Here is a 12,954-nt window from a genome sequence, read left to right on the forward strand (position 1 = left end):
ATAGGTTACAGTATGCAAGTAACAATTTAAACTACTTGTATTTTGTTGTTTTCTTTAGGGGCATATTATATGTTTAAGATTATTAGTTTAGTTTATTAATTTAACCTTCAAAAGAGCAATTTAATTACTAAAATGAGATCCATTTACTTGACCATGAGTACAATATATTTGAAGTACATATACATACATAAAAATAGTATTATTGTAAATAAACACACTCAATTAATTTTAGTTAAAATAAAAACTTTAACCTCAACCTGCCTGTAAGGCTTCTATCCATTTAACCAAAAATCTAGAGTTATTTTGTACTTATGGTAAGATTGTGGTAATCAGATATTGGTTGTTGTCAAGGTTAATAAATAACAAAAGACTTCAGTAGTCATACTAACTATAACAACTAAATTATCTTGTGAGAACATTTTTGTTTCATGTAAATATAATACTTTGACAATGATAAAAGACTGCACAATGCAAATGTAGATATTTTAAAACTCTGAAAACAAACCTTTCTGTCTAGCCTGAATTATATATCCAGATATTGGCGCATTACCCGGCAATCCATTCTTCCACTCCAAGATAACGGATGTTCCTGTGTTAGAAAGTGTAAGTTCATGTGGAGGATGGGGAGAACCTAAAACAAGATACGGAAAAAATTAACATTTTCTTACACTGAAAATGTATTTCCAATAGTTAATTACCTCCTCTCACACAAAAGCTATCTCGATCATTGTCTGCCCTCTAAGCGTTACTAAAAGAATTTTTGGTAATCAGTACACCAGTCTTTATACCCCACCAGTTTTACACCACCTATAACAGCACTGCTAGCTCCCTATACTATTCCCACTGAATTCTCACTTTTGAGAATTGCCAGGTACTAGAATAGAAACACTGGTTTTAGTGGGGAGGAAGGGTGGGAAGTGTGTGAAAGGAGGTAAGTACCTATCAGAAATACATATTCGGTGTAAGAAGATGTTAACTTCTGAAACAGACTTACCTCCTTTCACACAAAAGCTAGAATCCTACATTGCAAAGGTGGAGGGCTGGTGTAGGCACACAAAAAACAAACCAAGTGGAAAGCGACTGCCCAGTATGAATGAGTGTGCTCAGGGATGAAAATGAAGCACATCTGTGTGATACTGCACTACTTCTAGAACAAGTATGCCCTTCACCCAGGAATGAGGAAAGAAACACAAAATGGACAGAAAAGGTAGTGCTTGCACGATTGTAAAAATGTTAAGAAGATGCAAGCTGTAGCAACATTTAACAAGAAGAAAAAGAAGTAATAACAACAATAGCTAGGGCATGTGGACCATGTTATTGATACCCAACAACTCAAACTGTAAGTAAACAGAGTGCCGTACATCAAGCAACCAGAATTATGAAGAGGAAGTGAGAAGCGGCTGTAACCGAACAAACTCCTAAACCCACCACAGGAGCAAGAAGTATGACAAACCGAACCCAGCATTACGGGATCTTGGCATTATCTTGACTCAACTGTAAAAACAGAGAAAGGTGTAACAGGTATTATGGGCAAAATCATACCTCACTCAACTGTAAATGCAGAACAGAGACATCCTGTATCCAGAATTCCAAGGAGGACAAGTAGCATTCACCCAACAGTAAAAACAGAGCATGGATGTCTCTTTGCCAGTATTATGAGGCAGGTGAAGTCTCTCAAACCCAACCAAAAAAGCAGGAAAGTACCTTCTGCAACTGGAATTAACTATAAGAAAGGCATCTACTGCACATGACAACAGGAACAGGGCATTGTCATTCTGAACTCAGAATTATGAGGAGGATCACACATAGGCTGGCCCCAATTATTATTTCATCATTGGTTTTATTGAGTGCAGTCTGTCCAGGCAGAAAACATCCAAGGGAAGCACCAGTAGGAAACCATCTTTGCCCTCTTCTCACTTCGGGAATAAACAAGTATAAGTGTAGTAACATGGAATTACGCTCAGGAGGAAGGCTCCATGGTCCATCATGCCAGTGATTGGGAACTGAGAGTGGTAAGGACTCCCATTCTCCACTAGAAGTAAAAAGGGATATAAAGGCAGTGGGGAGTCCGGGAGAATGTCACACAGGAGATAGTGAAATGAGTGACTGCATTTCTCTATTTTGAAAAGCAGACCAAACCCAATTAACGAATCAAAGGATCAGCAGGGATGGGCAGAAATCCCCTTCTGCTTTACTCATGAAGTCCATGAGTGGCGGTCCACCAAAGATATAGTTTTAACGATTTCTAATACATAGATATACATATACACCACCAAAAAAAGCACCTAGTGGTCTTACAGAAACGTCTCATCTCAACCGTGAGCATTATATAGTTACTTCAATTAGTGTGGGTTTGAGACAAAGCATATCTGACCAGGCAACATCTTCCATAAGGTGGAATGTTAAGATTAGGGAAGCTGAAAAGAAAACATAGAGGAAATGAAGCAATAAGACTTACCCCAAGCAAAGGCAAATGGACGTGTGTAGAAATGCCATGGGAGGAAGATGATATCAGAAAAGTGGAAGAAACAGTCACATCTAGCAGATAATGAGCAACGAAGGCACTGGGAGTAGTTCACATTCCAGCCAATTGATCTCCTTCAAAAAACAGCAGAGGCAAGTAGCAAAAGACATCGTAATGTGACGAATCTGATGTGAAGAGATGTTGTGAAGATGGCAACCTTTCACAGACAAGTCCGAATAATCCAGCCGGATGAGTTTACGAACCCAACCAGTGAAAGTAAGAGGTTACAGAACCCTGGAAACTGATGGGTTCCAGGGAATAAAGAGTCAGAAACGTGAACTCCGAAAGGAGGCAGAACATGCCACATAACACCTAAAGGAATGAACAGGACAAGTAAGCCTATCTGGATTGGAATGGTGAGAAATGGAAAGTAAGGATATGGATATGAAAGCCAGAACACAGTCACTGGCAGCTTAGGTCCTACATAGGAAGGAACAAGGTCCGGACAGAGGATGACATAAGAGAAATGATAAGAATGTGGGTAATATGAATGGTATAAAAATTTGAATGACCACAAGCAAAGAAGAGAAGGAAGGTAGATGGAACATTAATAAAAAGGCTGATATGTAGGACAGGAATGGGCATAAAGGACCAAACTGAGATCGTAAAAGCCAAAGCAAAGGAACAAAAAGGGGGATGACAAAACCCAGAAGAAACAGAAGGAGACAGACAAGGCCACCTGAGAGCTGGAAATAGATGAAGTAGACGAGCCTTTGACAAAATACTGAGTGAAGAATAGGGTGGGAAGGACAGAAACTACAGTGAAGAGACCAAAGTTGGAGGTATATTAACATAAGTGGGAAACAGACATAGAAGGTGTCATGGATTGGGAAGGAAGAATGCAAAACATGGAGTCAGAACCCACACTGAAACAATGGACAAGACAAAACCATGCGTGAAGACATAGAGTGGTGACATTGTGGAATGAGGTACCACTTTGTGATGAGAATCTTGTTGGAAGATAATCAAACCACCACCAGATGGAAGGAGCCAGGAAAATGGCAAGGAAGACCACAATATGATGACAGTGGGCTCAGAAAAGTGACTCAGTGAAAGCACAGAGACCAGGAATCAGTACCCCCTGGCTCAATGATATAATTTACCACAGTGGAGAGGTGAAAATGTACCATAACCACCACCCCCTGTAGGAGAGGACAGAAGTGGGAGGCTTGATAAAAGTGATATAGAGAAAGACTCCTTGACTGATCAGAGACTGGAAATCTCTTAGGAGTCGATATAAGAACCTCAGCCCCCTAAGGGGAGTATGGGAACAGACATAAATCTGAACAAGGCAGAGTAAGCATCAACCCCACTGCAGTCTGGATTCAGTTCAACCACCGAGCCAGGGATCCAAGGAGAAGTTCCACTGATCAAGAAATATTCACTGAAGGGAACCCATATTATTCTGACCCATGGGATTGAATACTTCCAAGAAAGTCCACCTCCCCAAAGAAATAGGACATATCGAGCCACAAGAAAAGCCCAAAAACAAAGAGGAGAAGGCTGAGCCCAACTGAGGTTGGCAAGAAGAACTTCCCCAAATGAATGAGGTATTGAGAGGGGTTAGAATGGACTTCACCCTTGTCATAAGGAAATCAATCTGTTCTGCATCTTGTAGGAGGAGAGGAGTGACGACTCTGGACTGATAATGGGAGGAAGCAAGCACAACTCATAAAGTGAAAAAGTCTGTATTCCCTAACAAAACACGTAAAGAGCTGTCTAGGATCACGAATGTAGGAAAAGGAACCCAAGTTATGCTCATCCCTATGAATGAGAAAGAGACAAACACTTCAGTGAAGTAACAAGGCAACATTTTAAGACCCACACTGACGAAATTTAGGAAGGGATGGCACAATTGAACACTTATAAAAAAAATCAGATAGAACAATGAATAGATATTACTAGTAGTAATGATATGTAACATACCAACTGTCGTAATATACCCAGTAAACAAAGGAATGACAAACATCAAATGGGCAAAGTAATAAAAGTTTTCTAGTCCATAAAGAATGTAAAAATAACGAACATGCCAATTGACAGAACAATACCTAGAAAAAACAGTAATAAGCAATATCCAAGGTACCAGCCAGAGAAAGTAACCTTAACAACAATAACACAGGATTAAGTCCTACACTACTAAAATTAGGAAGAAAAGGTACATAGTTAACAATGATGAAAAAATTATTCAAAGAGAACAAAGAATTATTTGATACTATTAATAATGATGATATGGAAGGTACGAACTAACCAAACATACCCAACTAACAAAGTACTTGCATATGAAACAGAGAAACTATCTAAATGTACCCAGTCCTCAAAGTATTTTATAAAAACGAATGTGTAAACAGACAAAAATTACCGAGAAAACATAAAATCTAACTTACCATGCCACAAAATTAACCTAGATGACAAAGTCTGACAGTGACATAAATGGGGACGAGAAGATACATAATTAACAACTATGTTAAAAAAAAATACAAATAGACGAATGAATAATAAGTTACTAGTAGTAATGATAAGTAAGGTACTTATAAATAGGAAATGGCCAAACCATGTAAATGTACGTAGTCCAGAAAATATGTAATGATAATGAACAAGCGAAACAATGAAAATTACCTAGAAAACACCCAAATAAGCAATAACTAATTTACCACACATTGAAAAATAACCTAAAGGACATTGAATTAAGTCACATACTGATGAAAAATTGGGATGAGATGACACATAGTTAACAATAACAAGGAAAAAATTACACAAACAAAACAAGTAGTTAAGATATGTAACAAATACCCAGAGAAAGTACTTATTAATAACAAATTACATAACAATTCAATTTACTGAAATTACAAAGTAATAATCAATATCTAATGTCCAATTAAATTAAACTAACATAGATAACAAAGTACACCTAAATATCTAACTTAGAAAACACCCAAATAAGCAATAACTAATTTACCACACATTGAAAAATAACCTAAAAGACATTGAATTAAGTCACATACTGATGAAAAATTGGGATGAGATGACACATAGTTAACAATAACAAGGAAAAAAATTACACAAACAAAACAAGTAGTTAAGATATGTAACAAATACCCAGAGAAAGTACTTATTAATAACAAATTACATAACAATTCAATTTACTGAAATTACAAAGTAATAATCAATATCTAATGTCCAATTAAATTAAACTAATGTAGATAACAAAGTACACCTAAATATCTAACTTATCAAATGTACATAAAATTAACAAAAATACCCAGAGAAAGTACTTATTAATAACAAATTACATAAAATTAACAAATGTACATAACAATTCAATTTACTGAAATTACAAAGTAATAATCAATATCTAATGTCCAATTAAATTAAACTAACGTAGATAACAAAGTACACCTAAATATCTAACTTATCAAAGGCCAAGCAGTGATGAAGTGAAATACAACAGTCTTCTGTGTGTAAAGAAGAGCAAAGTCATGCAAGGGGCCTCGGAAATGCGCTTACCACGGGTATAATAACCTGGTGTTAAGTGTTCATTTGGAAAACTCACCACAAATCTCCTGGGAGAACTTGAAGCTCAATGAATAAAAGAAGAGAAGAACAAGTCTCACCCAAGAGAAAAACGTGGTGGACAGCAAATGGGGGAAGGTGCCTGAAAAAGTGGTAACTCAACGAATGTCTTCTTCCTTAGAAATAGTGTCACATTGAAGAGAAGAAGAAAATGCCAGTCATATGTTAGACTCTAACTCCTGCGAACCAAGGCAGGTACTTCCTCAGCAGATAAAGTCGACCCTATGTGCATTGTTGTGGTAATATTATTGTCTGTCACAGGAAACCTCCATTTCATACTAAAACATATACAATTCGGGAAGGAGAAAATTTTGAATATAAATTTGTGGATAGAAAGGAAATCAAACACGAAAATTAGAATTTGTTGAATAAACTTCATCAGAAATGTCAACAAAGCACAATCAGAAAAATTAAAAACACGTCTAAACTGTGTCATGCCAATTGAAAAAGTGAGGATCGAGCGGGAATAGCAGAGTGAGCTAGCTGTGCTGTTATAGGTGGTGCAGTACTGTTGGTGGAGAGTAGTCACATGATATGTACCTGTTCAGAAATGGCACAAAACTGGTGTGCTGATTAATAAAAGTTAGAGTGCAGTCGTAGATCATAGTCAGTGATCAATTCAGACATTGTCACTGAAATTGTATGTAATATTTTACCATGCTTCCTGCCAGCAAGCAAACTGTCCCTTACCCAATGCCGCCGGTAATTATCGACGGACTACCACTTGACTTCTCTCTACGGGACTCCGCCAACTTCATCCGTAGATACAAGCCCCAAGCCCACATATTTCCTGAACGCACCTGTCGTCTCTGCAAGGGAGGTATACTCCTCCAACCTAGGACTCCTGAAGACTTCCAATACCTCTGCTGCCCTTGGTTTTCAAACCCACTCATCACCTGCCAATCCCCCAAAAGTAACGCCAGTCTCCACATAGTATTTCTCAGAAACATTCACCTATCCTTTACCACAGAAGAAATTCATCAAGCTCTAAAAATTTCCACCAACTTTACTATCCATGCAGTTCATCAAATCACATCCAAGAAAACTGGACCACCCTCACTTTTTGTAAAAGTTGTTACTATATCTCAACTAACAGCGGACTTCATCCTTACCCACGGCTGCTCCCTCGACTTTCACCACTTTAGTGCAAAAAACCCAACCAAAAGCCTCACCCACCCCCTGTCCTAACTAGTACATCCCCAAGTCCTCTCCTCGCAACTCACCGACAAAACTCACCTCCATTTAGAAAACTGCAACCCTAAGTTTGAGTCAACCATCAACAAAGGACTAACAAAACCAGATTACACCTATGACTGAAACCAAGCTACAAGACAAGTCAACTTAAACAAGAAGAAGAAGGAAGAAAGGAACCCAGACCCAGCTGCCACCTACAGATCTAGTACAACCTCAAACCACTGAAAAATTGCAAAAAATAAGTCTCCTGTGTCATCTAATACCATTCCCACCCCCTCAACAAGACCCATCTTCCACCCTCTCCTCCCAAACTCACCCAATGCTTTATTTACTGACACCTCGACTGATTCCCCTACTCATCCACACAACCTATACAATAAACCTTTTCCTTGCTTTGTGCATACCCACCAGCAACCAAGAAGACCCCACGCTGACAAAACCCCCCTCCCAAACACAACAAACAAACTCTTGATCAATATCCGTAGAATCAAAATTTCCTCGAAGCATTAATTAATCCATAGCACCGCCTTTCACTTTGCCACCCATATTTATTTCTTCTTGTTGACTGGACACTGGTAATGGATTGGTGCCTTACCAGTGAAAGTGGGTTTTCTTGGGGTACTCCCATTTTCCCCCACATCAAATTCTTGGCATTGGATTTATAGATCCCAACCACCCTGAAGGACTATTTGTTTATCAGCTGTTTATTATTATTTTTTTTGTTTTTTTACTCTATCTGCTAATCCTTCTAGTAAACCTATCAAACTTTGTTCATTCAACCTATTCTTAATATTAAGCCCAACTCCTCTAATCCACGAGTGGGGCGAAGGAGAATTGCTTAGTCTTTGAGCACCCCTGATGATTAATTATTTCTACTAAAGTAATTAATCTCACATCAAAACAACTGCCAGGACACACACACACTGAAAGTTCTTTTGTGTTAGAGGAGGTAAGTCTGTGTCGGAAGTAAATAACACAACACTACTTTCCATTTAGTTGAACCATGTTAAAGTTAACTAAGATTAATATATAATCATGACTAAGCCACAGAACTCTTAAAAAAAAAAGTATAACAGAATATAACACAAAAATATCTTCCAAGTATAATGGAAAAATACATCTGATGCTATAAAGTGAAATTATTCCTGTATCACAGTTATATGTAAAAATTATACAGTGGAAGATGCAATAAAATAAGAAGGAAACGCACAGAAGAAACATAATTGATAAAGCACGGGTACTGAGAGAAATACTGAAAGAAAGGAAACGACAGGGACAGAACACAAGAAAAAGCAAAGTGAAAAAACAACAACCCAAGTTAAAACAGCAAAACAAACACAAGGAAGAGAAACAATGAATAAAAAGAAAAGACAAAACTAAGATAAGAAAATAAGGGTAAAAGAAAGAGGAATATGAAGGAAAGACAGCAATAAGAGAAAATATATATACATGTATATAATAAAATAGGAGACTTAAAATTTTGTAATATTTTTCAAGATTAAGTAATAAAACAGTGATATAATTGTAAATTATTGTAATTTTCTGTTTTTAAAAATGTTTAAATTATTAAAAAATCCAACTGATAACATGTCTCAATGACTTATTATTTTGTTTTTGTGTACTTAACCCTTTTGCGACAGGCGTTAGAAATAAAAAACATTTAGAAATTTCACGAGGAAGATGTGGAGTTTAAATTTCATCAAGTGCTCCTTTCCTTACAAAGACACATGAGTGTGCTTACCTTGCTGGGGTCCTGTGGTCACTTTACCAACAGCCTCTGGCCCATAATCGACGGTCTCAGCTTTCACTTGGAATAAATACTGAGTCATCTCTCTAAGTCCACTGATAAACAAGGAGGTCTTCTCCACTTTCTGTTTAACTTTCTTGCTATACTCCTCTGAAATATTGAATGAAGTTGCAACAGAGAAGACCTGCTTATCATGTTTCTTATATTGTATGATCTGCTTTTCATTATGTTTCTCTATATTGTGAGACCTGCTTCTCACAATATTTCTTTATTATAACACTTGCTTCTCATTGTTTCTTTGTATTGTAAGACCAGCTTCTCACTATATTTCGTTATTGTAAAACCTGCTTCTAATAATGTTACTTTATTGTTAGTTCTGCTCCTGATTGTATTTCCTTATATTGTACAACAATAATCTTTGTTTCTGTTAGTTTAAGTAAACCAACACAGCTTGTTTGTATAGGCTGGTTTCTAAGTTAGACTGATTCTCAGGTCTAAATAGTACTTAAGCATTATCAAAAACAAATGTAAGTAATTAAATTGATTTTCTTCATCTCCAATATTGTGAATTTTGTCAAAAAAGAAGTGAAAGGACCAGTCTATTCTTGAGTTATACTAGTTTGGAGAAATTGCAAAATAAAAGCTTAAGCCGATTGTAGTGGTAAAGAACTTTTGTACAGGGTGAAAGGTAAGGGATATTTTAATATGCAGCTCAGACAGTTTTGTATAATTCTAAAACAGTGTTTCCAATCTTTTTAGCCACAGACTTCAGCAAACAATGAACACTCATGCCCCTTCTTATACATTTTTAGGCTATTAAAATGTTTTACTAAAATTAAAATTGTAAGGCAATAATAGTCAATTCTTATGGTTTAATTTTAATAAATATAAGTTTGAAACCTTCAAAAGTTTTCTGTCCTTTCTCCTGTCACCCCACTCAAAGTTACTGTCCCCTTGAATTTAAAAACGCCCACTAGGGGACAGTAAAGACCAATTTGGGAAACACTGTTCTAAAAGTTTAATACTGGTTGGAAATTGAATGTAAATGCCAAAGAGCTGAGAGAACACACTTTCTCTAAAAATGTATGTCATATTTTATGTATAATAATGGATGCTACAATATGATGTAGATTTTAGAATCATTAGATAAAATTTTAATAAATGTTTCATGAACATCTAATAAAACAGAATATGTATGCACAAAAATTGACTTTTACATCCCAAAAAATTAAATTGACAAAAAAAAAAGAAGTAAAATAGTGTTCAGTGCCCTTTGTGGGATGTTAAAAAAAGTGGTAGACATGTTAACCTATGTTTTGTGAAGCTCTGAAATTTCTTTAAAATAGCCTCTGGTACAAGGTGCTCTGTATTTATCAAAACTACCACATTTTGATGAAAGAGTTAGAAAAAAAAGGACCTTTATACTCTTGATAATTATACAAATACTTGTATGTACTAACCCTGAAGAAGTCACAAAGGCAAAAAAGTTGGTTAAAATAAAAAGTTCTTTTATAATTATCTAGCTTATAAAGATAGTTTTTTTTCTAACATTTTTATTAAAATATGTAAATCCCTCCAGTATGCACTACAAATTTAACTACCACATATTAATGTTGGTTGTAATTGTAGTGAGCAGACGATAACTAACACACCATATGCATAAATTTAAGTCCTGTGGCTACTTGATTAACAAGTCTAAATAAAATCTAAGTAATAGATTTTAATAGGTCCACAGACTTGAATCACACATATTCAATAAATACTACGTAAAAAGGACGGAAAACACATTTTACTGTGAATTAATAAGTAGCTCCTGACTTACGTTTATCAGATGTGATAGTTTCATACATGACTAAATAGCCACGTATTCTACCATTAGGTTCCTGAGGCTCTGACCAACTGAGATTGAGAGAGCTCATAGTGATGTCTGAAAACATAAGTTGACCAGGGGGACCAGGCACTGTGAAAAGAAATTTCACAAGGCTTACATATCAGTCAAAAGAAAAAAAACATTTTTTTTCATGAGTGGCTGAAACTAAATTGAGGATTATTTACAAAATGTAATTTATTATTAGTCCTTATTAAATAATGTAATAGTAGCATTGAAGTCAATTATAAAGTAGAATTCATAATTTTAAATATACAATGCTGTTATTTTTAAAATGTCATGATTATTAAGATTATGTAATGTATAAAAAAATTTATTGAAAATTAATTCAAGATCGTAAAAAAGCAATCTGGTGTTTATATTTTGAACCAAAGATACTCTTTTTATGGAAGTATAGTTTTCATTACGACTGTATAAACAAGCTGAATCATGAAAACAGAAATCACCATCTTCTTTAGTTCTAACGATGACAGATTTTGACCAAGGTCCATCACCAGCTGGGTTAAAAGCCAGAACCTGAATGATGTACTGGGTGTATTTTTTCAGTTCAGAAATATAAAGCTGATTAGTTGATGGTGGCAAAACCTCTATGTGTCCCCCCTGAACTGATTGTTTCTTCTCTCTGTACGATATCTACATATTGGGATAAGTAAGCATATATGAAACAAAAGGGTGTGTCAAAACTTTGACATATTCATTTCTAGGATACTAGAACAATGTAAACTGTATTGTATTTCAATTGGCAGATATCAATTATGATATTAATTAGAATCACTCATTATGTTTACCTAGTTTATAATTACATCTTAAAAACAAATTTTGAAAAAACATTTACTTAGAAATATTTTCTATGATTCAGTGTAAATATACTCCACGATTATTCATGCAGCTGTTGTGACACACTTGAAAGGCATTGTTAACTCTGTGTGCACAGGTAAATCAAAGTGCACATGTCACAACACTTTACAGAGTGCCATTCAATACAGTATTATGTATTTATTGCCAGAGTAATCAACTATTCATTTTACCCTATTTTGCTGACTTAACAACAGTTTGTGGTACAGAAAATATCAGATACATTATACAAGGATACTGAAAAAATTGTAGATATGCATTTTGGAGGTGTTAGAAGTTATGCAAATGCAATATGCAAACTGTAAGATAGACATAAGTATCTTTATTCTACACAAGGACACCATGTCAGAATGACATTGGAAATTCACAGACGTATCTTGAGTACAAATATGTTTGCACCACATTTGATTTTTTGTTTACAATAGACTTAAACATTTAACTAAAAGCTTGCCACATTTCATGTTGATACACAAAGCAAATTTGAAATTATAGTTAAAAATCCTTCTCCATCTCATGCACATTCAGTTAATGAACATTAAACATCATGTCCACACAACTTTGAACTCCAGGCCAACTATGATAGTGTCATAATAATTCCCAACTGGAGTTCTCTCCTACAACATGCTCTCAATCCTACTCTGTTTTAATTTTTGTTTCCAACTCACAACTATAGCTGTGTTCCTACCTGATAAAGTCTGAACAACTTGACCTGATGAAGATCTAAGCTAGCAGCTTCAAATGTCCTCCAAAAAATTTCTTAGACAAATGCTGTCCATTAACAACGCCTTTCAAGTATACTTTCCTTTGTCTAAGATCTCTCCATCTCTCAAGTAAAGATTTATTGTGAGTATTATGAATTCCAAAACTTTAAATATGAATTTTCAGACTTGGCAGATAACACAGGCCTGCGATGGTTTTATTGTCTTGAAATTTGTACATGTTCTACAGTAATTCCTGTACACTGAATCCGAAAATGATATCCATTTTTCTGCATCATGTAAAAATTTTTCACAAAATGACAAATCAGGATGCATATTCATTTGGCATCAATGTTCTTCCCTTTTCATCAGTTTGTTTGTATTTTTGTTAACAAACATAATAATAAAAAATATTCATTGTGGTAAAGGAAATAATAATTTGATCTAAGTAAAAGTTTTGTTTTTCTTCCTGATTTGT

At 35.4% G+C, this 12,954-nt stretch overlaps 1 pseudogene; it reads right to left on the reverse strand.

Moving 5' to 3' along the window:
- LOC106466696 overlaps positions 1 to 12,954 on the reverse strand; it is a 111,347-nt pseudogene that overhangs the window by 9,558 nt on the left and 88,835 nt on the right.

This window comes from Limulus polyphemus, unplaced genomic scaffold, assembly GCF_000517525.1.
Source record: "Limulus polyphemus unplaced genomic scaffold, Limulus_polyphemus-2.1.2 Scaffold2347, whole genome shotgun sequence".
NCBI classification, from domain to species: domain Eukaryota; kingdom Metazoa; phylum Arthropoda; class Merostomata; order Xiphosura; family Limulidae; genus Limulus; species Limulus polyphemus.